General features: G+C 44.3%; 1 long non-coding RNA gene and 1 pseudogene across 1 annotated transcript; both read right to left on the bottom strand.

Annotated features, from left to right (window-relative positions):
* Positions 1-26,843, bottom strand: part of LOC146177614 (uncharacterized) — a 142,239-nt pseudogene that overhangs the window by 2,404 nt on the left and 112,992 nt on the right.
* Positions 15,090-24,968, bottom strand: LOC146177619 (uncharacterized). The gene is made up of 2 exons (XR_014701053.1): positions 24,654-24,968; positions 15,090-15,258 (listed from the first exon to the last, which is right to left on the bottom strand). It is a non-coding gene; the product is annotated as an uncharacterized LOC146177619 (long non-coding RNA).

Here is a 26,843-nt window from a genome sequence, read left to right as displayed (position 1 = left end):
GTTTGTTTTCACTTGCAACAAAGGCTTTTCTTTTTTGTTACTTTCAAGCACCTTTTTATTTTCCCCACTGCGGCGTAACAAGCGCTCGACCCAATGCTGTCTGCGTTTGACCCAATTATCAAACTCTGCTGCTCCTCTAAACCCAAGAGCAACGACGCAACGCGGCTTGGGGGCCCAGAGTCTTGGGTCCCCAATTCTCAGTCTCTATTTGCAACCACTGGATGCTGGGATAAGGAATGTTAAGCACCATTTCAAAGCTTTGTTGGTGCACCGCCTCCTCGCGAAGATTGAAAGGTAGGACGCGAATCTCCAGATCACTCTTCTGGACGCTGTGCATTTTCTTGCAATTGCCTGGGATCGCGTCGTTCCTACGACTATCGCCAATTGTTTCGCGAAGTGTGGGGTTTTCAAATCCGCTGTGGCTACTGCCTCGCAAGTCCCAGACCCGATTCCCATCGATGTCTGGAATCAACTTGACGTCGACTGTTGCGTCGACAATTTCGTCACCGCGAACGACGACAATTGCCACCTTTGGTCTCCGCACGGTTGAAGATATTGCGGAGGAAGCGTCATCACAGCCTGGCATTCCATGCAGTGACGAAGATGACGACGACCAAAGCGTTGATGACCCACCGCCGACGGCAGCAGAAACGATTCACGCCATCGATGTTCTGCGGCGCGCCGTGACCTCAGAGTCTGTGCAGGAGAAGACAGCAGCCCAATTTTTTTTCACTTTTCAAAACTCTCTGTTATCAGATCTCGCGGAAAAGAAGGTGCAGAAGAATATACACGATTTCTTTCAACGAAAATAAATATTTCGTACCTGTTGGAAGGCTTGAAAACGAATTTTGCTCGTTTTTTGGTGATACGAAATTTCGGGTGCTACGAAAATTTTCGTCTCCCTTTGAATTTCGTATCACCGAGATTCTACTGTAGTTGAGTTTGCAGAGCGCAATAACTTACGAATCATGAATACCTTCTTCGGCAAACGGAAGAACCGAAAATGGACATGGAAAAGTCCTAACGGAGAGACTAAAAATGAAATCGATGACCTAGACAGGAAAAGTAGAAAGGTAGGCTTGAAAATCAATATGCAGAAGACCGGTAATTTTCAACAGCCTCGGGAAGGAACAGCAGTTTACATTAGGTAGCAAAATACTGGAAGTAGTAGGCGGATATGTCTACTTAGGACAGGTGGTAACTGCAGATCCGGGCCATGAAAGGAAATAAGAAGAATAAGATTGGGATGGAGCGCATTTGGCAAGCACTCGCAGATTATGACTAGCAGCTTACCGGTATCGCTCAAGAGGAAAGTATACAACAGTTGCATCTTGCCTGTACTCACCAATGGGGCTGAAACATAGAGGCTAACCAAGAGAGGTCTACTTCAGTTGAGGACAACCCAGAGGGCTATGGAACGAAAAATGGTAGGGGTAACATTAAGAGATAGAAAGCGTGCAGAATGGGTAAGAGAAACAACTTAAGTTACTGACATTCTAATGGAAATTAAGAAGAAGAAATGGACATGGGCAGGACATGTAGTGCAATGAGAGGATAACCGATGGCCGCTTAGGGTAACAAACTCGATTCCAAGGGAAGGAAAGCGTAGCAGGGGGCAGCAGAGACTTAGATGGGCGGATGAGGTTAAGATGTTCGCAGGGGTCAAGTGGATGCAGCTAGCACAGAACCGGGTTAAGTGGAGAAATATGGGAGAGGCCTTCGCCTTGCAGTGGGTATAATCAGGCTGATGATGATGATGCTGTTTAGTGTTAGAAATGAACGGGATAAGGCGTAACTGCACTCCCCTTGACCGAATGACGAGGCGGTGGCGGCTACAAAGCAGCGCTGAAAACGCGTCTCTTTGTCATCAAGTTCCGTCGCTCCGTGCGGTGTGCCCCAACGGCAACGACAAGAATCCGTGGCAACGTCGCGCCACGGATCGCCAGGGGCTGTCGCCTCATGCGGTTTCCGCTTAACTTTACTAGTTATAAGATACGCCGAACAGTGCGCTAAGGAACAGAGCTCATGCCGATACCGGAGAAATCCAGGATACAGAGACCCATCCCAACCAGTCTTACCGCCATGTTACGAACATATAAATTAAATTCCTACCCTCCCCCCCCCCCAAAAAAAAAAGAAAAAACAGATCACAAGTTGCTTCAGTGCATGAATGTCACGCTAGTAATTTATTGATACAACTTTAAAATTTCTGAAACAAATGCAAGTCGCGAAATGTCTCCTTAATTTTGGAAATGAAGGTGAAGAAAAATAAACACGAGAAAGTAAATTAAAACACCATTGCACTCGTCCCTGCCTACGAGCTCATACAACCTTTGACAATTTTCGCAAATCCTGGCTCTTATTGTCCTTCTGACTCTTCAATTGCCTGCAATATTGACGCATGTGTAGGCACAGATAATAATGCAGCAGTTTTGCAAGCATATCTTCTTTATGAAGATTACATGGAAATGTAAATGGGAAATTTTCCAGCACAGCATCAATGATCTTATCGAACACGTGCCTCTCACTCGTATATTTTTCAAACTTCTCTTCGCAGTACTTGAAAAGGTCAAAAAGATGCATGTTAGGGTGCGTCAGCCTGCCCCTTGTTTTGAGATTCACCAGCTCAGCTTCAGGAACATTTGCAACCCCTTTTGTTCCTCCAAGCACCTGCTTACAATCCGTGCAAGAGGCCTCGTTTGCAAGCTTTCTTGAGGCAAAGCCAGTAACGTAGTAAACGATGCAGTCTTGAACCGCTGCATCGCAGTCGTCTAGCTCAAAAACGTCTTCACAGTCCCAGGTGCCTTCGTCTATTAGCCCATCAAGCTTCTGCTTCAATTTCTGCAGTTTGTTCAGGCGCTGCTCATCCGAACTTTTGTATATCTGCCTCAAATCCGCCAAAGTGACAACAGCAGTCTGGCCCTTCTCGGACGCTGTACAGTTTCCAAACTGTGGAGGTTTTAGCAAAGAATAAATGCTTAGCATGCGATAGAGCTGCAAGAATGTGGGAGAGGTCGGATGTTCATTTTGTCCTCCTGCTTGTCTGATTATACCGAAGAAGCATTCTAACGGATCCTAATTCATTTTGGCCGACAGCACATACCGTATTTACTCGCGTATAACCCGCCCCTGCATATATCCCGCACCCCTAACTTTGAACCCCACGAAATAAAAAAAAATATCCTCGCGTATAACCCACATACTTACCTGAAAAAATGAGGTCTAGGAAGTTACAACTGTGCAAACAGTCACCATTTTAGTTTTAAGAACAAATATATTTGAAAACGACTGCCGCAACGTTGTCAGTGCTGTCGTTCAATTGTGAGCCTGAGCCTTGAAAGGCTTATTGATGCACACGTCGAGTGGTTGGAGCATGGAAGCCATGCCGCCAGGTATTACGACAAGGTCTGTCGTAATCCAGTCAATGCTGAGGTCACTGTTCATCCACGAGTTATCTTCCACTCGCACAATTCCTGGGGGAAGTGGTGTACTCGGTAGAGTCTTGCGCTTGAATATTACATACGGGCGCAGTTTGGTGCCGTCGGCCGAAGCACGCAACATCACTGTGCAGCGCAGATTGGTGTTGCCGCCAGTCAGCACGCTAACAGATTTTGCGCCCGTTTTTCTCCAGGGTCGTGTCCATGGGCATCTCGAAATATACTGGCGTTTGGTCAGCATTTCCCAGCTGAGATAGCAAATAGTTGCGCTCGTTCCTCAGTCCGATGACGTAACATAGAAAGTTGAGCAGCTTCTCCTCGTAAGCGTCGGGAAGCCGCTGGCACATGGTAGTTCGCCGCTGCATCGAAAATCCATGCCTGGTCATAAAGTGCTGCAGCCATCCGCGGCTCGCATGAAACTCGCGTGGACTATTCATTTCCCGGGCCAGCTTCAGGGCTTGCATCTGCGCCATCTCTGTAGATACAGCGTGGCCACAACTCGTCTGCTCCTCAATGAATTTGGCAAGCTGCGTCTCGAGGTGAGGGTACGCGCCAGTCTTCGGGCCGCGAAACGCTCGCCTGTCCTTGTTCACAGCTTCGAGAGAGTTTTTTTCGTCCGCCAGTCGCGAATGCAAGATTCGTCGATATCGTTCTTTCTCGCAGCAGCTCTGTTGCCGATTTGTTCAGCGGCGGCGACGATCCTGAGTTTCTCCTTCGCCGTGAATGATTGCCACCGAGACGCTCATGATGCCTAAACAAGGCTGGCCAACTGTGCAAAATGGGCGTACAAGAAACGCCACCTTACTCAAGGCCCATCAAAGTATGAACAAAGCGTATGCAAAGCGTGCGAAAAGCGTGGCTGGCGTGGTGCTACAGAATAAACAGACTATGGATGTGAATCTAGCTATGACCTGCGTTGGCCTCTTGTTGGCTGGATGGATGATAGTGGCTTAGCCCTTTGTAACGGGCGGTGGCTTGCGTGAACCCCCCTTCTCCGGAATATTCGCGTATTACCCGCATCCCCACTTTTTAAACACATTTTTTCAATTTTTGGTGTGGGTTATATGCGAGTAAATATGGTACTTGAAACCGCAGTCTTGTAGAAGGTATCTAGAAAGTTGTAGGACAGATTTCAGCATAACGCGCAAACCTTCGGCAGTCGACTGGGTCAGAAAGAGGTTTCTTGGAATGTCACCGTTTATGACCTCTTGTTACCATGAGTCCAGCCACTCACATGCAGTCTGGAGAGTAAATCTCTGCATCCTAGTTGAATGCCTTCTCTAGGGTAGCGGCGGTTTAGAGCGTCAAACAGGTCATTCAGAAAAAGTGTGAACTTCGCTGTCGGTTCCGCATTAGCCAGCCTTGGCGCACCTCTGCGAGCATAAAACATTCCTTTGGCAACACAACTCTGTTGCCAAAGGAATAATGTTACTGAAGAGCTATGTGGCCAGCTTTACTCTCATCTTCTGCATGTTGGATGGGTTTACATGATTGTAAGTGAGCTTGGGGCAGACTCGAAGCTATCCAGTGTTCTTGCTGTCGGCAACAAACACAGCGTCGTAGCACGACCATGTAATAAATTGGCCATCTTTCTTCAGAACTTTTTTCTCGTGCAGACGGTTCCTAATGCACTTAAAGAGATGAGGTGCGTCGGAAAAAACATACACCTTTCTTGAAACGTCCGTTGGATGTTCAAAGCAATTAACGACATGTCCCAACGCGCCACTGATGCCAAGCTGCTTCCACATTGCGTGGTTCGTGGAAGCGCTGTCGCACACAACTCCGTCGACAAACAAACCGGCCTTCTCTAAACGTACAATCCACTGAATCAAAAGCTGAGCAAGGAGCGTTCCCTTTGTTGACCCCTTCGATGCAAACATAGTCACTGGCTGCAAATAATTTTCGCCTAAAGGCGAAAATGCAAAAACAAGCAAGCAAGCAAAAGATCTGCAAGCACATTGCTTTGGTTGTCGCTCTACGAAACCGGCGTAGGTCATCGTTTTCGAGTTTAGAACCAATTCTTTTCTTACTTGTATTTCATCCATTATCGACATTCCTCGGCGCTGCAAAGGAGTCTGCTTAGAGATCTTCACCTTCAAGGCTTGAAAGAAGTTATCATCAAAACCACATTTCAGGCCCAGCATGCTTATATACTTCCTCACGGTAGTAATACATGGCAAAGGCAAAATATCATTGCTTCGTAAAAAAGCGTACGAAGCAGGGCTGCATATGTGTAGCAATAGGCACAACAGAATCCAGTCGTGTGTATCGTCGGTTTCTCTTGGTTGCGCTCCGGGCAGCTGAAATACATTCCTTTAGCAAAAGCCTCCGCGCTGGTGGCATATTCAGGGCTTGCAGCTTACTTCTGATGTCTTCTTCCTGCAATTTTTTTAGCTCTGTTTTGGTGTCTTGTATATGCTTGATCAAGAGCTTGTTGCGCTTCATAAGCCGCACTCGTGAACGCTGGTTTTGCACGGCGCAAAGCTTTGAGCTTCTCCTGCTGGGAAGGCGGCATGGAAAGCCTAATGCGCTTCAATGGTCACTCCTGTTTCGCTCTTGCAGCTTGGCGGTCTGCATGCAACCTAAAGCTGTCGGCAAAAACCGCGGCAGTGATGACATATGACACGTCCAGGTGACAGTAATATGCACTTGTTGTGTCTCCATCTCTTGTGGCAGTCGACGGAAGCACACTCCGGATGCACACTCGGAAAGTCCTTCAAACTCGGCCCTCCCAGGCACACATTAAGGCTATCAATAGTTTGGAGCATAACTTCAATTTCAGATGACGATGCGGCAACTGGATTTATACCAACAGTAGCACAATCCATAGGCCTGCCGAAGACATACGCCTGAACTGTCAGGTCACTCTTCACATGCAAAGTCTTCTATTGCAAATTTCTGAAGAACCGTCCCTTTGCCTGTGTGTCGTCGATAAACACAATGTCCTTCACCCCTGCATCGTCGGTGCGATGCACTGCCCACGAATGCTGAGGCAGGCAAATGCTTCCTGCTTCGTTGAAGAGCGTTTCAAATGGTGAGCCACGGCCGGTCTCAATGCGCGCGCTCCCTTTCCTTTTACGGCCTGCGCAGGAGAGGCAGTTGCCACCTATGGCTGCTATTCTCCGGGGCGCTGCGAGCCAACCCCACTTCGCTCGATGGGGGCCGCTAAACGTTCTCGAGGTAGCCTCGGCGCGTGCTGTTTGAGACATTTGCATAGATTTGCTGAATGGCCGCTCCCAGCGCATTGAGCAAGAACATGGCAACCGTGTCTTATGCAGCCACGACGTGCAAGGGGGGGGGGGGGGGGGGGGGGCTAGTATGTGGATCTGAAAACATTGAATTTGGCATTGTGTGAGGGCGCATAGTATCAGCTGGCACAGCTGGATTATTTGCTACTGACAGGAGTAAAAGTGAAGCAAGATATTTCAGTAAGAAACCAGCGTTAGCAACCATTTATTTTCCTCTTAAAGGCTGGCACAGTCAATGTGGATGCTTGAAAGTGTATTTTGGCAATAACAGCATTTGCCGTTCCGAAAAGCTCAGTTTTTTCTCACTGTGCAAATCACGCGTTATCAGACAGATCATTTGCTCTCTGAAATTCTGACATCATTTCACCACACCTAAAAGGACTGAACGCAATAACAGGCATTGCCTGTATTGATGTATACAACAATGTCGTGATACTTAGAGTTCCAAGAGATATCAATTACAACCTGAAATGCTTTCGTGTTGGTTTGTGGATGAATCCAGATGGCTTGTCATTCTGGTCTGTTGATTTCTTTGTATAGTTTACGAGAAGGATCCGGAGAAACATTTCAGAGATGAGATGGGCTGATCGTTTGGCGTGACTCTGGTCAACACCTTCTGGGCAGCTTAGGAGGGGTGAATCTTCTAGATTTGGCTCAACTATTAGCTGCAAGGTTTCCAGAATCCTTGATCGTGGGAGATCTTTGACTGCCTTTTAAAAAAAAGACGAAATGGTTTCCAGGAAAGCTAGAAACTCTTGCTTCGGATAGTGTAGTTCACCATTCTCTTGTGCGTGCAGAAGTTTGTACAGAGGACTGCTGGTCTTGTTTGTCGTCACAAGCATGACGCGTCACACCCAAGATCGCTTATAAGCTTCGCGATATATCCACCTACGTAGACCAAGCCTGAATAAGTAACAGACGCAGGTGGAGCTGGAAGATGTGCTCGCAAAGCTTTCAGTTCTTGAATCACATCTTGAGGAACACAGGCGGCCGCTTCTTCTGCGTCTTCACCTTGTACAGCGACTCCTGTAGATGGTAATGCTTTTTTCTTCACAATGTGGTGCAAAGCTGTTGTAACGGCTCTTGCGTCCATCGCGTCATTACCTCCACACATGAAGCGCAGTTTTCCGAACAATTGCCTCGATAGCCCCGCAGGGGGCACCTGTTAAAGCAGTTGTTTGTGTGTTTTGTGCGACACCACGGACCCCGAGCACCCACGCTTAGCCGTGCGTGGCATCGTCGTGTCTGGGGAAAAGGGGATCCTGGTGGTTGAGCCAATGCCGAGTGTTTGGACCCTTAAGGCCCCTCGGTGGAGGCAACACACCACTTTGGCCCACGCTTCCCATAGACGGCACCTTCGGGCTGACCCACCCGGAGGAAATCGGCAGTCGCCTTTTCCTATCCTCCCCTCCATCTTTCACTTTCCTATCCTCTTTCTCAGAACTTTCCTGTCTTCTCCTCCCTTCTCGCTTTTTCCTTTTTCCTGGCGGCGAGGGTTAACCTTGTGTGGCTAACCACCCTGCGTTACGCCGTATTTGGTTATAGTCAGAGTGTACAGCTGACGTGGCCAGGACTCTTTATACAAGCTCCTTTCCCGTCCCCTTGTTGGGCTCCATGGTGGGTGGCTGCCACTTTGGCCGAAAAATATCACATTTTATGGCTGCTTCTCTTTCTGGAACTGATCGCCCTCTCAAAAGAGGGCGGACCGATGTAACCCATGAATTTTTCCAAAAAAACAAAGAAGTTTTCCCAAAGTACTATGTGATACATAGTGAAGAAGAGCAAAAATCAGCGAGAATTATCTCCCCATTCATAGTTGAGAAATCACTGACAAGTGCACTAGGTGCAGGTTACAAGGTGAAAAAACTGGCAAGTGGAGACCTACTGCTTGAATTGAAAGACTACATGCAATACTTGAAACTGTCCAACATTGAGTCTATCGGGGGCATACCTGTCTCGATCACTGCTCATCGATCACTGAACACTGTCCGAGGTGTGATTTCAGAAAATGATTTCATACACTTGACAGAAAATGAACTGTTAGAAGGACTTGCTGATCAGAACGTTGTAAATGTCCAGAGGATTAAGATAAGAAAAGAAAACAAAGAAATCCCGACAAAGCACATTGTCCTTACATTTGCTTCCAGTGCTCTCCCTGACACCATTGAAGTAGGCTACCTGAAGATAAGTGTAAGACATTATATACCGAACCCTAGACGATGCTTTAACTGCCAGAAATTCGGACACGGCTCACAGAGTTGTCGCGGTCGCCGAACTTGTGCGAAATGCGCTTCAAAAGAACACTCAACTGATGAATGCACCGAAACCACATTGCAGTGTGCTAACTGTGAAGGAGAACACCCTGCTTATTCAAGGTCTTGCCCCACGTGGAAAACTGAAAAAGAAGTAATCACTATCAAAACAAAAGAAAACTTGTCATATAAAGAAGCGCGACAAAAACTGGCCACTACTCCTGCTTTTCAGTTCACTGCAAAACCAAGTTATTCTGGTATGGCACAACAGCGCGGGGTGCCACACCAACATTTAGCACCTGCCCAGGCCACACAGAGTGAGCCTCGGGCAGGGCTACCCGCGCCCCAGGTGGAAGTGGCTCATGCTGCTCCCCCACCTCCATCTCAAAAGAAGGCTATGCAGCCCTCCGGGTTGACAAGCCTGAAGGCCTCTCCTCATGAGGCGAGGCCTAACACGAAAGAAAACTTATCTGGGGCGCGCTCCTCCGCTGCCTCTGAAGAGGAGGCAATGGACACGAGCCCCGGTAGGGCTGTACCTTCGACGTCAGACGGACGACGGCACAGCTTAGACCGTCAAAAAAAAGACAGGCCCCGAGTCGTTGGGCCAAAAAAAAACCTAATCTAGTTTTTCACATTTTTCATAAAATAAGATGGCGTGTATAATACATTGGAATTGTAGAGGACTACTAAATAATTACAGCGACATAAAGGACATCCTGGCTACATTCTCCCCATTGGCTTTGTGTCTCCAGGAAACCAACTTAGGTCCTCAGAACAAAAATTTCCTTAAAAATTACAAAATCATCCGCCGGGACCGGGAGCTGTCCAGCAGACTCTCGGGTGGTGTAGCCATCGTCGTGAAAACTGGAATCGCTGCTCAGGAGCTGACTCTTAATACCAGACTTGAAGCGGTAGCAGCCACAATATTAACACATAAAACCATCACAGTATGTTCAGTATACCTCCAACCACACATCAAGATAACACTAGATGATTTAGAAGACCTTTTACAACAGCTTCCCGAGCCATATCTTTTAGTTGGTGATTTTAACGCTCATTCGTGTCTTTGGGGCAGCGAGCAAACAGATACTCGTGGTCAGCTTATAGAAGATTTTATTTTATGCAGCAACGTGTGTCTCCTAAACTCTGGCAATCCAACATACTACTCCCCAGCCACAGGCAAAGCGAGTTGTTTAGATCTGTCTTTTAGTTCACCTTCTATTTTTACCGATTTTAAATGGGAAGTTTTAAATAATCCGTACGGAAGCGACCATCTTCCTGTCATGATCAGCTTATCATCCTCACCATCAGTCATCCCGACAAAACCCAGGCGGTGGAAACTGCATTTAGCTGACTGGTCTTTGTTCAGGCAAGAAGCCAGTCTAAATGAAATATATTCAGAGAAAATTGATATAGACAAAATGAATGAAATATTTACAGCATGCATTCTTGCGGCAGCACGTCTATCTATTCCCCAATCCACAGGCGTAGTGCACCAAAACCACAAAGTCTGGTGGACACAGGACTGTAAAGAAGCCAAAAAAGAACAAAATAAAGCCTGGGGTATTTTTCGGAGATACCCAACATATGAAAATCTGACAGTTTTTAAAAAAGCAAGAGCCAAAGCTCGATATATTCGTCGTAATGCCGAAAAAAAATCATGGCAGAAGTATGTTACATCTATAAACAGCTCCACAACATCAAAAAAAATGTGGGAACAAATTCATAAGCTAAATGGCAGCTTCTCCCCATTCACAATTCCAATCCTCACAGCCCCTAATACACAGACAAGCATCGAAGAACAAGCTAATATATTAGGTGTGCATTTCCACAAAATTTCGAGTTCTGCACACTATACAAAAACATTCTTAAAGTACAAGGACAGGATTGAAAAATATAGGCTTCCTACGAGGGGCACCACGAATACACCTTACAATAGGTTGATTACGCTGCAAGAACTGAAAGATGTTCTCGCTTGCGGTAAAAAAACTGCACCTGGTCCTGACGAGATTCATTATGAGATGCTCGCCCATCTATCAGAAGCATCTGTAGAAGCGCTTCTAAAGTTTTTTAACAAAATCTGGGTGCTAGCTAAAATACCGGAGACTTGGAAAAGAGCCATAATTGTGCCGTTCCTAAAACCCGGCAAGCCCCCGACCTGTCCTGGGAGTTACAGGCCTATAGCCCTAACTAGTTGTTTAGCAAAATCTTTTGAAAGTATTTTAAACACTAGATTAACCTTTATTTTAGAATCAAGTAAACTTCTTAATATTCATCAGTGCGGTTTTAAGAAAGGATGCTCAACTACGGACCACCTAGTACGCCTCGAAAACACTGTCCGCGAGGCGTTTATACATAGACAGCATTGTCTCGCTGTTTTCTTCGATCTAGAAAAGGCATATGATACAACTTGGAGATTCGGCATCCTACGTGATCTAGCAGCTTTGGGCATCCGTGGTCGAATGCTCAGTGTTTTAAAAGACTTTCTTTCACATCGTTCATTCCAAGTGCGCCTCGGTACCACCTTGTCAAGAAGCTTCATTCAGGAGAATGGAGTACCTCAGGGGTGCATTCTAAGCACAACGCTTTTTGTTGTAAAAATCAATTCCATTACCAATGAAATCCCAAATTCCATTATGTGTTCACTCTACGTAGATGACCTCCAGATAGCCTACACCTCTTCCAATATATCAACGTGTGAGAGACAAATACAAATAACAATAAATAAACTAGTGGCATGGGCCGACAAAAATGGGTTTCAGTTTTCCCCCCAAAAGACGGTGGCAGTTATGTTTTCACTCAAACGGGGTATTCAGAACAACCCTGTCTTGCACTTAAATAGAACCGAATTACCATTAAAAGAAGAGCACAAATTCCTAGGCATTACTTTCGATAAAAAACTCACATTTCTACCTCACATAAACACACTAAAAAAGAAAGCCTCAAAATCGCTTAACATACTGAAAGTTCTTTCGCGGAAACATTGGGGTTCCGACAGGGCATGTCTTTTACATGTATACCGTTCTGTTGTACGCTCCCGCGTGGACTATGGGAGTATAGTGTACGGTTCAGCTAGGCCTTCATATCTAAAAAAACTGGACCCTGTACATAACTTAGGTCTGCGCCTTGCATGCGGTGCATACAGAACATCCCCTATAAGCAGCCTGTATGTAGAAACAAATGAGCCTTCACTGGAAGACAGACGAATAGCCCTCACGTGTGCTTACATTCTAAGAATAAGGTCACAGAAAAAACACCTCTGTTATCCAGTTGTCACAACTTGCCCCTCTCGATTAATTTTCACAAATAAACCCAAAGCAACAAGGCCACTGATCATGCGATTCGAAAGCATGTGCAGTGAGCTGCAGGTCCTGGACACCTTGCCTGATGTCGCACAAAAAAACAGCCCTCTACCTCCATGGTACAGTCTTCCTGAAATCTGTGACCTCACTCTCACACAGTTTCCAAAAACCAAAACCCCACAAGAGCACATTATTCAGGAATTCTTAAACTTGCAGGAAAAGTACAAAAACTTCACAGACTTTTATACCGATGGATCTAAAACTGCTGTGTACACTGGAAGTGCAGTTGTGCAAGGAGATTCTGTGGAAATCATAAGACTTCCACACTGGGCGTCTATTTTCACTGCTGAATCCTATGCCATTTCTGTTGCCGTAGAGAAAATATTAAAAGAGAATGTCATAAACAGCATTATATTTACAGACTCTCTAAGTGTTCTCACAGCTCTAAATTCCAGAAATGCAGCTGCTCCTTTACTTGGAAACATAATACACAATATAACAATAGCCATAGCTCGAGGATACAACGTAAAATTCTGCTGGGTCCCGAGTCACGTGGGCATTAAAGGCAACGACAGAGCAGACACATGTGCTGCTGAAGCCCGCGACAAGCAAATAAAGAGTATAAGCATACCTTACAAAGACTGTACGAAACTTGTACATCTCAAATTAAAAGAAAAATGGCAGTCTGCCTGGGACAGTGAAGTGGGAAATAAACTACACTTAGTGAAGCCCATTTTGGGAGAATGGATGTCGTGCCGGCATAAGGAGCGTTTTATAGAAGTGATCCTATGCCGTCTCCGCATTGGACACACGCACCTGACACACAATTTTTTGTTGAAGAAAGAAGAGAAACCACGATGCGAAAAATGCGGAGAAGAACTAACTATTAACCACATTTTATTCACATGCGCAGGTCTTGAAAAGATAAGGAAAAAAATTTTTGCAAAATTTTACAAAGAATACATTCCTTTTCACCCTAAACTGATTTTAGATGATGATGGACTTGTTGATTTATCTTGTGTTTTTAGTTTCATAAGGGAAGCAAATGTTTTACACAAACTGTAGGAAAAAATGAAACATACGTCACTAAGAGAAACTGAAACCTTGTGCTAGGCACATCATGGTGTTGGCAGCTTAAGAGCCATTGGATCTAAAACAACCCAAGTTTTTAAAAGGAGATTTTTTAAACAAATTAGTTTTAACACACTCATTTTCCCATTTCTTGCAAAACAAAACTTTCACCTTGCTCGTGGCGCATGATAGCCTTAGTTGCTTATGCGCCAAAAAACCCAACACAACACACAACACAACACACAATTGCCTCGATAGGGTCGCTGTTAAATGTCCTTGTCAGGACGTAGTTGATGCCTCTTCTTAGGAGAAATTGGGTCACCTCTACAGGAGATTTCGTGCTGAATAGTAGAGCACTGTAAATTTCTTCTGTGAAGTTCCCAATGCATGGAACATTCCTGATTTTTTTCATGTAGCTGCAAAACTCATTTTGCAGCCACAGTAGACGTTCATTGTCCTCTTTCGAGATCGGCATTTTGCAGCCACTTCCATTATATGTCGTGTCGTGAATATCGAACCATTTCTTGATCACTTTTATGAAGTTGATCGTCGATGTGGCATCCTTGAAAGGGAAGAGAAGAGAGCTAACTCGTGAGTTCTGCTGGAGATGTTCAAGAGCGGCAGTTACTTGAGGCGAAAACACCTGCACGGCGTGCAACATGTTCATTTTTTGAGGTTCGACGGGTACACGTTTTCTCGTCAAATTTCTCGCCAACGTTATCGACATGTCCTTCTGATGCTCATAAAGTTTCTTGACAAATGTTCCACTGATGACTCCAGTGCCGTCTGTGAGCTCCCGCTCCAAAAATTGGCTGCGGATATTCTTCAAAACATGGCAAGGATCGAAGCCTAAAAAAATTTCTCGTTCATCGTTGTGAGGATGCTTCACTGCACACTGTAAAAAATCCACCGTTTGTTTTACGGTGAATGTACTGGCAGCTGATGCTGCCAAACTTTTACCGTAAAAAAAATTGTGGCCCGCATTTCAAGTATACAGCAATCATGCCATTTATATAGTTTTAACCTGTAGAAAAAATTATGACCTGTATTTCAAGTATACAGTACTAATGCTGTATATATAATGTTTATTTGTAGAAAGAATTGTGGCCCGTATTTTATGTATACGGTGCTTACGCTGTTTATATAATGTTTATTTGTAGAAGCAATTGTGGCCCGTATTTTATGTATTCGGTACTTAAGTTATTTATATAACGTTTACATGTAGAAAAAATGATGGTCTGTATCTCAGGTATACAGTAGTTGTTTTTATAATGTTTACCTGTAGAAAAAATTGTGGACCGTATTTCACGTATACGGTAGTTATGTTGTTTAGATAATGTTTACCCGTAGAAGAAATTGTGGCCCGTTGTTCACTCCGACAGTACTTTTTTGGTAAATAATGCAGGGCTCGTAAAATCTGCACTGGGCCGATCGTGAAATACACAGTGGTGTCTAAAACCTATCTAGCAACATTTTCTTTTTTCACTTCTTTACACTGTAAAATATGGATGTCTGGCATTCAGACACACAAACCTAAAAACTACATGCATATTAATAAGGCACTACTTGTACATGCTTGCACAAAGAACACGAGATAAAATGAAGAAATACACGTGTTTCTTAGTTCATGCAGTATTCTTTAAGCAAGCCTGTACCTTATAAGAAATGAGCCAACTTGGCTAAAACCAAGGTACTGATGCACTGATTAGACCACCGCATAAAATGTGCAGTGCCAGTATGCTATACAGGAAGGCAGGCAAATCAGTAAGAGTGGCCAGTGCTGAAAACTGTTTATTTAGGTTTTCCACTAACCAGGATTTGGGTAAATAAACAAAGGTATGGTAACTGCTTTCGAAAGACTTCGAATTCTCTTGTGCATACTTCCATGAATCTCTTGTGCATTCTTCCATGAATCTTTTGTGCATACCTTCCATGGATCTTCAAAGATCTGAAAAAAAAAACAGTGTAAGACATTACAATACTTCTGTGCTTCATGCAGATGCCACATATCACTACTTATGGCATGACTTCCTGGCAATTGAGCTTCAAGTTTCAGCGGTACACAGATCATTTGAATATAATTGGCAATGCGAGCACATTCAGCATACAGTAGGAGCAGCGACTGTGGGCATAAATATAGATTTGTAAACACGTTTCAGCTTGCTTAAAGGGACAGAACGCTGACCAAAATATGTAATGGGGTTATTGTCTCGTATGGTGTAAATCAAGCGCTGCAGACAGTGATCCGTGCTGATACTCTGAAGGAAAACTGGTATAAAAACTGGTCATCAGTTTCACAAAACCATACAATCTGACTAAAAATGCATTTAAAGAGTTATACCTCTAGTAGATGTCAGGCTGTAATATTTTCTAGTTTTATGAATTTTGACTAATCAATGTCTGAGACAAAAAAGAATGTGGGCACTACTTTTTGAGTACTCGTAGCTGTCAAAAATTGTTAGGCTCAACATTCTGCTTTACTTATTAAGTAGGATGGACAGTTGGGCGAGTTGGTACAATTGCATAGTGGGTGGAACAGCGCGAAAAGACGAAACACAAGAAGAGACGCAGAACAGACGAGTGCTGACTCGCAACTAATTTTTTATTAGAAAGAAAGCGGATTGTTATACAAAAAATATATGTCACATGATGTTACGAAGAACGAAATCCTTGACCAGGCAAAAATGCAAGAGAAATCTTCCTTCAACAGCCACATGGAAAACACTATCAAGCAAGACCAAACATACAAGCCCCCCCCCTCCCCCTCCTCCCCAACGGCCCGTTTTACAAATTATAAATTATCGCCGAACATTATTCAGAAAAGAAACCTCTTTTTCGATAAGCACCAATGAAGGCTTGCTGACACACTGCCACTGCTTCTTGCTGATGTAATATGCCTCAGTAATTTCTCTCGTAGTTTTGTCCCTATGGTGAAACAAAATGTTTGTTTTTGAAACCAAGGGGCGACAACTTTTGTTTTTCTGCTTTCCTTCTTTCCCACAAGCCCTACAATGATCTTTCAAGTGAGAATATTGTGTGTCCGACAGCGAATTGAGGTGTTCACGCAGACGAATATTTATGCACCGACTTGTTTGACTCGTTGATTGATTGAATGTCCTTTATTGAACGGGAAGGCTCATGGCCATGGATGGGGATAAAGGGGAGTAGACATAATCTTCATTGTTTAGGTCGTCACTCGAATCACATTGCTCTAACCAGGCCACTAAGCGAGCCATACTTGGCAAATATCATCTGTGTGTTAGCATCAGTTTCTAAAAGGGAACAGTAGTTCAGGCAGTAGGGTTCGATCTCGGGGCGTCCAGTAGAAAAAGCAGGGCAATCCCAAAGTAAATGAGATATGCCGCCGCAGGTTAGAGTCGTACAGTGGGGGCACGTAATCATTTTCTCCGTATACTGACGCCAGCAGGCCATAATACGTGGCGTGTAAGTCGCATGGGCGATGAGCTTATTCAAAAATACTTCTTGACTTCGGGTGAGGTGGGTTCTTCTCGTAAAAGGTGGGTCTGGTGTGGCCACCTGCATGCGATGCTGACTGAGGCTACGAAGACTGGTCCGAGTATAGTGCATAAGGGCAAGAGAAGGGGTGAGTTGCCCGCCCAAGGTCGAATAAGGATGAAGCAAGGGGGTGGGGAAGTAAATGTGGACATCCCACCTGCCAAGGCAGCCGCGGCGTGTGCCGCCACATTGCCCCCTGATTCGTCCGAGTGACCTGGGGTCCAGTAAATAGCGACAGTTCTGGTCGCGAGTTGGTGGCATTTAAGGAGGCGCTGTATAGCCGTAGCCGTTGCATCTTGTGAACCCGGAGTAGCGATTTCCTTGTAAGCTTCAAAGGAATCAGTAAGAATACGTATTGACCCAGTTCCGGTGCAAGGCTCCCCAAATCGCGAGGAGTTCAGCGTGAAGAGGAGTACCTTGAGGTAGATGGCAGGCATAAGCGCCTGAAAGGGAAGGGTTGTCATCGCATACCCAGGCCATAGATGCAAATTCGTTTGTAATCGATGCGTCAATGTATATGTCAGTCGTATCAGGGATTCGCTCTTGTCGGTGATGGGCAGCGAGGAGCTCCCGGGGAATGACAACCTTATTAAGCTTCTTTATCCTGCTTTGCAGGACCACGATTTACTAAGATAATGGCTCTAATTGGAGATTACTAATGAATTACTCTAATTGGAGATAACTATAGTTTCATCACTTACTTCTATTTCTAATTTTTTGAGATTCAGGTATCTCAAGCCTGCTGTAAGCATGCAACAAATAGTCAAGAGAGAGTATGGCTGACACGTCTTTATCTGATCGCAATTCCATCTCTCGCTATGGGGGACTGACGGGCAGTCACAACACCTCTTCAAGAGTCCAGTTATGGCTGACACGTCTTTATCTGATCGCAGTTCCATCTCTCGCTATGGGGGACTGACGGGCAGTCACAACACCTCTTCAAGAGTCCAGTTACCCCACAGCTTGGCCCCGATTTACATCAGCTTGAAACTGACACAGCATGCCTTGAATTAAGGTCCATGCTGAGCTACTGTTGGAGCACTATGACAGCAACAAATGTCAATATCAGATGTCTGTAATGAGCACACAAATAGGTATATCGAAGCTAACCAGAGCATGTGAAATAATGAACCTAAGAGAATGATCAAAATCAAAAACAATGCAATGAATGTCTCCCTCATGATGTTAGCTACATAACAAGCCTTAATAACAATGGCCAAGAATAAATTAGCAGCAAAACAAGCAATAGGTGCAATTACATTATCCCTCACTGGTTCTATATATTGTGCTTAGTCAACATTTCAATCTCTTGAACTCTAACTATACTCCACATCCACATTGATCTGTAAAATAGTTATGAATTGGCTAGGTTGTTGAAGTAACTATTTACAAAGCATGCAAGAAACTTGCTCATCTTCGATTGTTTTTTACAAACTGAATTGCAACTTTCCTTCTCACTTTTTGTTACATTGTTGGCCTGAGCAATGTGGTTATTTGCAGCTTTGTAAAATCACGCAGACCTTCTGAAGATTGTTAATACTGAATGCTGAATTCTTAAAATGCATGCAGGGGTGTGCAGCTTCTCAGACAAAGATATAGGGCAGGAAATGTGCAACAGTATTGTTTCCTGCTACTGAGAAGACATACGCATACACTTAATACACATAGGAAAAAGCCCCGCAGGGGGCATCTGTTAAAGCAGATGTTTGCGTGTACTGTGCGACACCACGGACCCCAAGCACCCACGCTTAGCCGTGCGTGGCATCGCCGTGTCTGGGAAAAAGGGGATCCTGGTGGTTGAGCCGATGCCGAGTGTTTGGACCTTTAAGGCCCCTCGGCGGAGGCAACACACCACTTTGGCCCACGCTTCCCACAGACGGCACCTCCGGGCTGACCCACCCGGGGAAAATCGGCAGTCGCCTTTTCCTGTCCTCCCCTCCATCTTTCACTTTCCTATCCCCTCTCTTACAACTGTCCTGTCTTCTCTTACCTTCTTCGTTTCTTCCTACTTCCAGGCGGCGAGGGTTAACCTTGTGTGGCTAACCACCCTGCGTTATGCCATATTTGGTTATAGTCGGGGTGTATGGCTGGCGTGGGCAGGACTGCTTTGCGAGTTCCTGTCCCGTCCCCTCGTTGGGCTCCATGGTGGGTGGCCGCCACCCCGGCTGAACAAAAACTTACTGTATGGCTTCTTCTTTGCTCTCCAATGATCGTTCCCGAAAAAGGGGACGGACCGATGAAACTGCAAACTTCTTTCTAAAGAATGCAAACAGATTCCCACGCTTCCACGTGGTGCACAGTGAAGACCCTCAAAAAACAGCCAGGCAAATATCTCCTTTTGTCGTGACCAAGACATTGACTGAAGCAATAGGCCAAGGATACAATGTCAAAAAACTTCCAAATGGCGACCTTCTCTTGGAAATTATGTACCATCATCAGAATGAAAAACTCCCAACAGTAACCAGCTTTGGGAATGCCCAGTTAATGTCACCAAACACCGCTCTCTAAACATGGTGAGGGGAGTCATTTCAGATGACGACCTAAAGTACCTAAGTGAAGAAGAACTCCTTGAAGGACTAAGAGAACAAAATGTCATCAATGTGTTCAGAATTAAAATCAGACGGGATAACAAAGAGGTACCGACCAGGCACTTAGTCCTTACCTTCGAATCGAGCACACTGCCCGAGGCTGTGGAGGTAGGGTACACGAAGATAAAACTGAAACCATACATACCTAACCCGCGCCGCTGTTTCAAATGCCAAAGGTATGGCCACGGCTCACAGACTTGCCGAGGCCAACTTACATGTGCGAAGTGTGCCTCCCACGAGCATCCCGCCGAGAACTGTGAATCCGAAACGCATCTTTGCATCAACTGTGAGGGCAGCCACGCTGCTTACTCACGAACCTGTCCAACATGGAAACAAGAGAAAGATATCATCACACTAAAAGTCAAAGAAAACCTCACTTACACAGAAGCACGTAAGAAACTCACGTCCACTCACACCCCAACTTATTCTGTTGTGACGCAAAAGGGGGCGGCGTCACAGCAGTCCTTGGAACCTGCCCAGGTGACACACGGTGCACCTAAGGCAGGGACCTCTACGTCCCCGGTGGAAGTAGCTGGGGCTGCTCCACCACCCCCAAAGCAGGCTGCGCGGGCCTCTAGGTCAGCTGGCCCCAAGGTCTCTCCAGTAACGGCGAGATCTACCACAAATGTGTCTGTGCAGTCTGCACAATCGTCCAGCACGTCCGAGGACGCAATGGACACAACAAACGACGACCGTCCGGGGCCGTCAACATCTGACAGGCGACGGAGCTCCTTGGAGCGAACTAGAAAAGAAAAGGCCCGAATCACCGGGCCAGAAAAAGCTTAGTCTCTCTACCTTCCTCATATAAAATGGCGTTCTTAGTCCATTGGAACTGTAGAGGACTTTTAAGAAACTACAATGATATAACAGACCTTTTAAATTCACTGTCCCCTGTGGTCCTATGCCTACAAGAGACCAATCTGGGACCTCAACAAAAAAAATTTAAAAAAAAGCACAAAGTGTTTCGATGTGACAGAGAACAAGCAGGTCGCCTCTCCGGAGGCGTTGCTATTGTTGTGCAGAGCAGTATTTCAACGCGAGAAGTCCATCTTAAAACTAATTTCGAAGCTGTTGCAGTTACTGTTGTTAATTACAAAACAATCACAATATGTTCTGTCTACCTTCAACCTCATGTCATTGTTACCCTTCACGATTTAGAGGAACTTTTACAACAGTTACCTGAACCATATATTTTAGTTGGAGATTTTAATGCACACTCCTCCTTTTGGGGGAGTGAGCAAACAGACAGCAGAGGACGTATTTTAGAAGATTTTTTGCTGTGCAACAACATCTGCCTCCTGAATACAGGTAAACAAACATATTGCTCCCCAAGCTCAGGAAAAATGAGCTGCTTAGATCTATCATTTTGTTCACCATCAATTTTCACCGATTTTAAGTGGGACGTTCTCTACAACCCATATGGAAGTGATCATTTACCTGTCATAATAAGTCTAACATCCTCACCATCCATCACTCTAACCAAACCACGGCGATGGAAACTTCACCTGGCAGATTGGACACTTTTCCAGTCCAAAGCTGACCTCACAAAAGTTTTTTCAGAAAATCTCAGCATAGATGAGCTGAATGAAGAGATTACAGCTTGTATTATTGCTGCAGCACACCTAGCTATTCCACAGTCCTCGGGAACTGTACAGCAAAACCATAAAGTGTGGTATACACAAGAGTGCAAAGAGGCAAAAAGAAAACAAAATAAAGCTTGGGGAATATTCCGGAGATATCCCACACATGAGCACCTTATAACTTTTAAAAAGGCCAGGGCTAAAGCACGGTGCATTCGCCGCGAAGCTGAAAAAGCCTCATGGCAAAATTATGTGTCATCAATAAATAGCTCAACCACATCTAAAAAAATGTGGGAGCAGGTTAATAAACTAGACGGCAAATACTATCCTTTCACGATTCCACTTTTAACAACTCCTGGTACACAAACGAGTGTAGAAGAACAAGCAAACATATTGGGGGAACATTTCGCTACAATCTCTAGTTCGGCACACTATACACATTCCTTTATAAAGTATAAAACAGCAGCTGAAAAACAAAGAATCCCAATAGCTGGAGGCACAAATGAACCGTTTAACTGTTTAATTACACATGAAGAAATAACTAGAGTATTAAATGCCGGCAAACAAACTGCACCAGGACCAGATGAAATACATTATGAAATGCTTGCTCATTTGGCTCCATTGTCAGTAGATGCATTATTGAAATTTTTTAATAAAATATGGATATCTGGAACAATACCAGAAGCCTGGAAGACAGCCGTTATAGTACCTCTCTTAAAGCCTGGGAAGCCCCCGGACTCCCCAGGCAGTTATAGGCCAATAGCCCTGACGAGCTGCCTTGCAAAAGCTTTTGAAAGCATTGTAAATACAAGGCTCATGTTTGTTCTTGAATCCCGGAAACTTCTTGATACCCATCAGTGCGGCTACAAAAAAACATGTTCAACTATTGATCACCTTGTCCGACTGGAAAATACTATCCGAGAAGCCTTTATCCATAAACAGCATTGCCTTGCCGTATTTTTTGACCTCGAAAAAGCCTATGACACCACGTGGAGGTTTGGGATCCTGCGTGATTTGGGAGAGCTTGGCATTCGCGGCAGGATGCTAAAATGTATAAGCGATTTTCTCTCTCAACGCTCATTTAAAGTACGTCTCGGTTCTACCCTTTCTAAAACCTTCATACAAGAAAATGGTGTGCCTCAAGGATGTATTTTAAGTACTACTCTGTTTATAGTAAAAATTAACAGTATAGCAAAAATAATCCCAAAATCCGTTATGTACTCTGTCTACGTAGACGACCTTCAGATTGCATGTACATCCTCCAATGTGTCAACATGCGAGAGGCAAATACAGCTCACAGTAAATAGACTGGCAACGTGGGCAGATAGGAATGGCTTCAGGTTTTCTGCTCAAAAGTCGGTAGTTGTTTTGTTCTCTCTCAGAAGAGGACTGCACATTGATCCCACCATCCACCTTAATGATGTTAAGCTACCTGTAAAGCACGAACATAAATTTCTAGGGCTAACTTTTGACAGAAAGCTTTCATTCCTTCCCCACATAAACAACCTAAAAAAGAAAGCTTCGAAATCTCTCAATATATTGAAAGTCCTTTCACATAAACACTGGGGATCTGACAGAACATGTCTTTTAAAAATTTACCGCTCTGTGGTTCGCTCATGTTTAGATTATGGCTGCATAATATATGGATCTGCAAGGCCGTCATATTTAAAACGACTGGACTCTGTACACAATTCAGGCTTGCGTATTTCAACTGGTGCATACAGGACATCCCCCATAAACAGCTTATATGTAGAAACCAATGAACCATCTCTTACAAGCCGAAGAAACATGCTCACATGCTCATACATTTTAAAGATCCGTTCACTGCCAAACCATATCTGTTACCCAATAGTTACAAAGTGCCAGTCTCGAACACTGTTCATAAACAAACCTCAAAAAATAAAACCACTTCTGCTCCGCTTTGAAGAGAAATGTCAAGTTTTAGACTTAATAGACTCATTACCTAACATTACCCGAAAACCTGATCCACTTCCACCATGGTACTGCCTGCCGTCTGTATGTGACTTCACATTAAATCAATTCCAGAAAAACCAAACACCACATGAACACATATTGCAGGAATTTTTAGCCCTAAGTGAAAAGTACAGAGAATACGTGGCATTCTATACAGATGGTTCAAAATCTGCACAATACGTCGGAAGCGCAGTGGTCCAAAACAATTGGAATAGAACAGTACGGCTACCACAGTGTGCATCCATTTTCACTGCCGAGTGTTATGCAGTCCTCATGGCCCTAGAAAAAATTAAAATTGAAAACATAGAGAATAGTGTCATTTACACTGATTCTTTGAGCATACTAACAGCATACAATCATAAAAATGCAGGCAAATCGCTTATTGGTGACATCATACACAGCATAAAAACAGCCACAACCCAGGGACATACAGTAAAGCTTTGTTGGGTTCCGAGTCACATAGGAATTGATGGAAATGAAAGCGCTGATATATGCGCTGCACAAGCTCGACATATAGAAATGAAGAAAGTGCACGTTCCCTACAAAGAAGCAGTCAAGTTAATGCAGTCTAAGCTAAGAGATAGATGGCAGTCTAAATGGAATAATGAAGAAAATAATAAGCTACTCCTAGTAAAAGCTGTCATATCTGAATGGAAGTCATGCACACACCAAGAACGATTCACTGAAGTCATTTTATGTCGCCTCCGTATTGGACATACACACCTTACACATGGTTATATTCTTAGAAAAGAGGAAATACCAACATGCGACCTTTGCGGAGAAACTATCACAATTAATCACATTTTATATTCCTGTACAAAGCTAGAAGAACTAAGAAAGAAGCATTTTCCAATATTTTATTCAGAATATATTCCTCTTCACCCTAGCTTACTGATAGGAGAAAATGCTCTTGTTAATATATCATGCGTTTTTATGTTCTTAAAAGATGCCAACCTTCTTAACAAATTATGAGTTTTAATTACCATATTACCATCTGCTGCATGGACAGCAGATCTCATCATGTGTTTGGCGCATGATAGCCTTAGATGCTTATGCGCCATAAAACACAACACACACACACACACACACACACACATAGGAAAAAGGGCAGTAAATGTTCTACCCTATGGTTCCCTGCTACTAAGACATAACCAGGCACTACTGTGAATATTGGGCTCCCCTTGAAGTTTTACGAGTGCTTAGTGGATAAAAAATAACAAAGAGCAGCAAACTGATGTTTAAGCCCCTTGTTTTTCATAAAGGATGATGGCTTGACAGCCTGTAACAAGAAAATAACAAAAACCAAAATAACATTTACTGAAATGTGTTGCTAAATATATTAAGGCAAAAAACACTATGCCACACAAGTGGTTTTCTTACCTCATCAGTTTCTTATTATTGCCCTATTTCGAAAATAGGCTTGATGCTTCTCCTGTTTTAAATTTTTTTTTCTTCAACTTAGAGATTTATGAACTTCTGGCATAGTGTTCAATATACTTCAAAAACATCTGGCTTTTTGCATTAGTGAAGCTCCTGGTCTATTCGAGACAGTCCGCGACACAACAGAATTTACTTTTAGGCCTGTGTTGTTTAATAAATTACTTTGTACTTTTAGATGAGTCTTCAGTTGAAATTTCCAGTCATGCTGTATCAAGAACTATACTGTTAGACATCAAAAAACTTACATTTGCTTGTGAAGTACGCAACCAGTTTCCGAGCTTGGATCGGCTTGAGGACACTTTTCAAATCCTGCTCATTGATGAAGCTCAAGTCATCACCACACTCCACACCGAGTTCGAAATGTTTTTTCATGAGTGCTTGCAGTGTATCAGGAGGCAGGGTGGGTAGAGACTTCATTATTTCCATCTCATGGCCCTCCATGCTTTTGGTGGATGTGATGCCTTGGCACGATGGCAGTCTCACTGCTTAGTTCATAAGCCAGTAAAGGGTAAAAATCAGCAATATTACAGATTTCCACTGCTGTAAACAGGTTTCTATTATGCAGCCTGTACACATGCAGTTCTGGGCAAAAACATGTTTCCCCAAAGAGCTTTACTACAAAAAATACTTTGATTTTGTGCTGAATGGCAATAACAGTTATTTCATCAAACCAGAGCTCATCCCTTATAAACAGTGCAACAAAATCATGAACACAGTACTCTGTACCCTTGCATACAACAGAATCACATGTCACGCAGTTAGTGAGATGAAAGTTGCTATTAAAGCACTCATACAGCTCTGGAGCAAAGTTCTGGGCAAAAAATGGCACAGCAGAGGTAAAGAAGACAGCTGACTTGAAAAAGCCTTCAGAGACCAAGAATGCCTGTAACAGCTGGCGCTTCTCTGCAACCGTTCCGCAAACAGCTTTAAAATTCTTTGTTGATCGCACATAGTTCTTAAAGTAAGAATGCTTGCTTTCAAATCGGAGAGTCGACATATTCATTAATGGGCCAAAGTGCATCATCAAGCTTGGGTAGTGAGTCATGAAATGTTGTTTTGGCTTTAAGGGCTCTGTAGGAAAAAGGTGAAGCCTGTCTGCCAAGTATTCTTCAGTTAAAACGGCAAGTACGCTGCCTACTCTCCAGACACTACTGGTGCGCACACAATGTCTACAATCGCTCTTAGATTGAGGTAGAGGCCCGAGACAATGTCTGTACTTTCAGTCTTGTGACTAATCATCAGAGGGAGAAGCCGAAGCAGTACCCAAGTTTTTACAGCCTCAGAGCATAATCTTCTGCCCTGCACATTAACTTCAGGAGGCTTGCTAGAAGCATCTGACCCTTTGTAGTTAAAATTTATGATGCAATAATTCAAATGCTGATAAGTGAACCACTGTCGTGTCTCAACAAAGAATTTAAGAAAAATGGCCATACCATAACAGACCACACCTTCAAAGAGGTCATGACCAATGCATGGGGGCAAGCCTGGAATGCAGACATGAAAATATGCAAGCTTATTAAAAACACTGCAGGATTTGACACCTTCAAACGCTGTTCCTGCATTAACGGCTTGCTCAGCAACGAAGTCATATTTGGAAGGTGTTCTTTTGTCAGCATGCATGTAGGGTTTTCCATGAAACTCTGAACGAGTTATAAGGCAGTACCGACAGAAGTGATGAGACGAGCTGAAGCTTTCTGTGAACCCACCAATGAAATGGGAACCTAGGTTATCTCCTAATATTTCTACAACAGCGCCCTTAACCAACGTACTTCCAAAAGGAATTCCATCACTTTCTAGAAGCAAAAGGTCATTGATCAGTAGCTCAAAAGCTTTTTCCTGGCCGAACAGCTTCAGGTCAGGCTCTGAGCACAGAAGTGCTAATTGAATGTGGTCACGACTAGACCGATTGTGCTTTCTGAAATTCACAAGTGTAAAATAAACCCCAACCAACTTATGCTTCTTCCGAGCAGAGCCAAGAAGATTAACAACTTCAAAGGCATCTTGGTACAACAGAAGCTGAAGCACTGGCTCATTTGATTGAAATGCACTGTTTCGAGAAGCTGGGGCATCAGTTATAATAGCCAATGCAGTCTCCAATGAATGGATGGACACACTCTGTGCTTGAAAAACATTCTGCAACCTCAGCATTGGCCAGAAGAGCAGCTCCCCGCAGGGGGCACCTGTTAAAGCAGGTGTTTGTGTGTTTTGTGCGACACCACGGACCCCGAGCACCCACGCTTAGCCGTGCGTGGCATCGTCGTGTCTGGGGAAAAGGGGATCCTGGTGGTTGAGCCGATGCCGAGTGTTTGGACCTTTGAGGCCCCTCGGCGGAGGCAACACACCACTTTGGCCCACGCTTCCCATAGACGGCACCTTCGGGCTGACCCACCCGGGGGAAATCGGCAGTCGCCTTTTCCTATCCTCCCTTTCATCTT

The sequence above is a fragment of the Amblyomma maculatum genome, chromosome 10 (assembly GCF_055883805.1).
Source record: "Amblyomma maculatum isolate TAMU_Amacu chromosome 10, ASM5588380v1, whole genome shotgun sequence".
In the NCBI taxonomy this organism is placed as follows: Eukaryota; Metazoa; Arthropoda; class Arachnida; order Ixodida; family Ixodidae; genus Amblyomma; species Amblyomma maculatum.
This window is presented reverse-complemented; position numbering and strand designations above follow the sequence as displayed.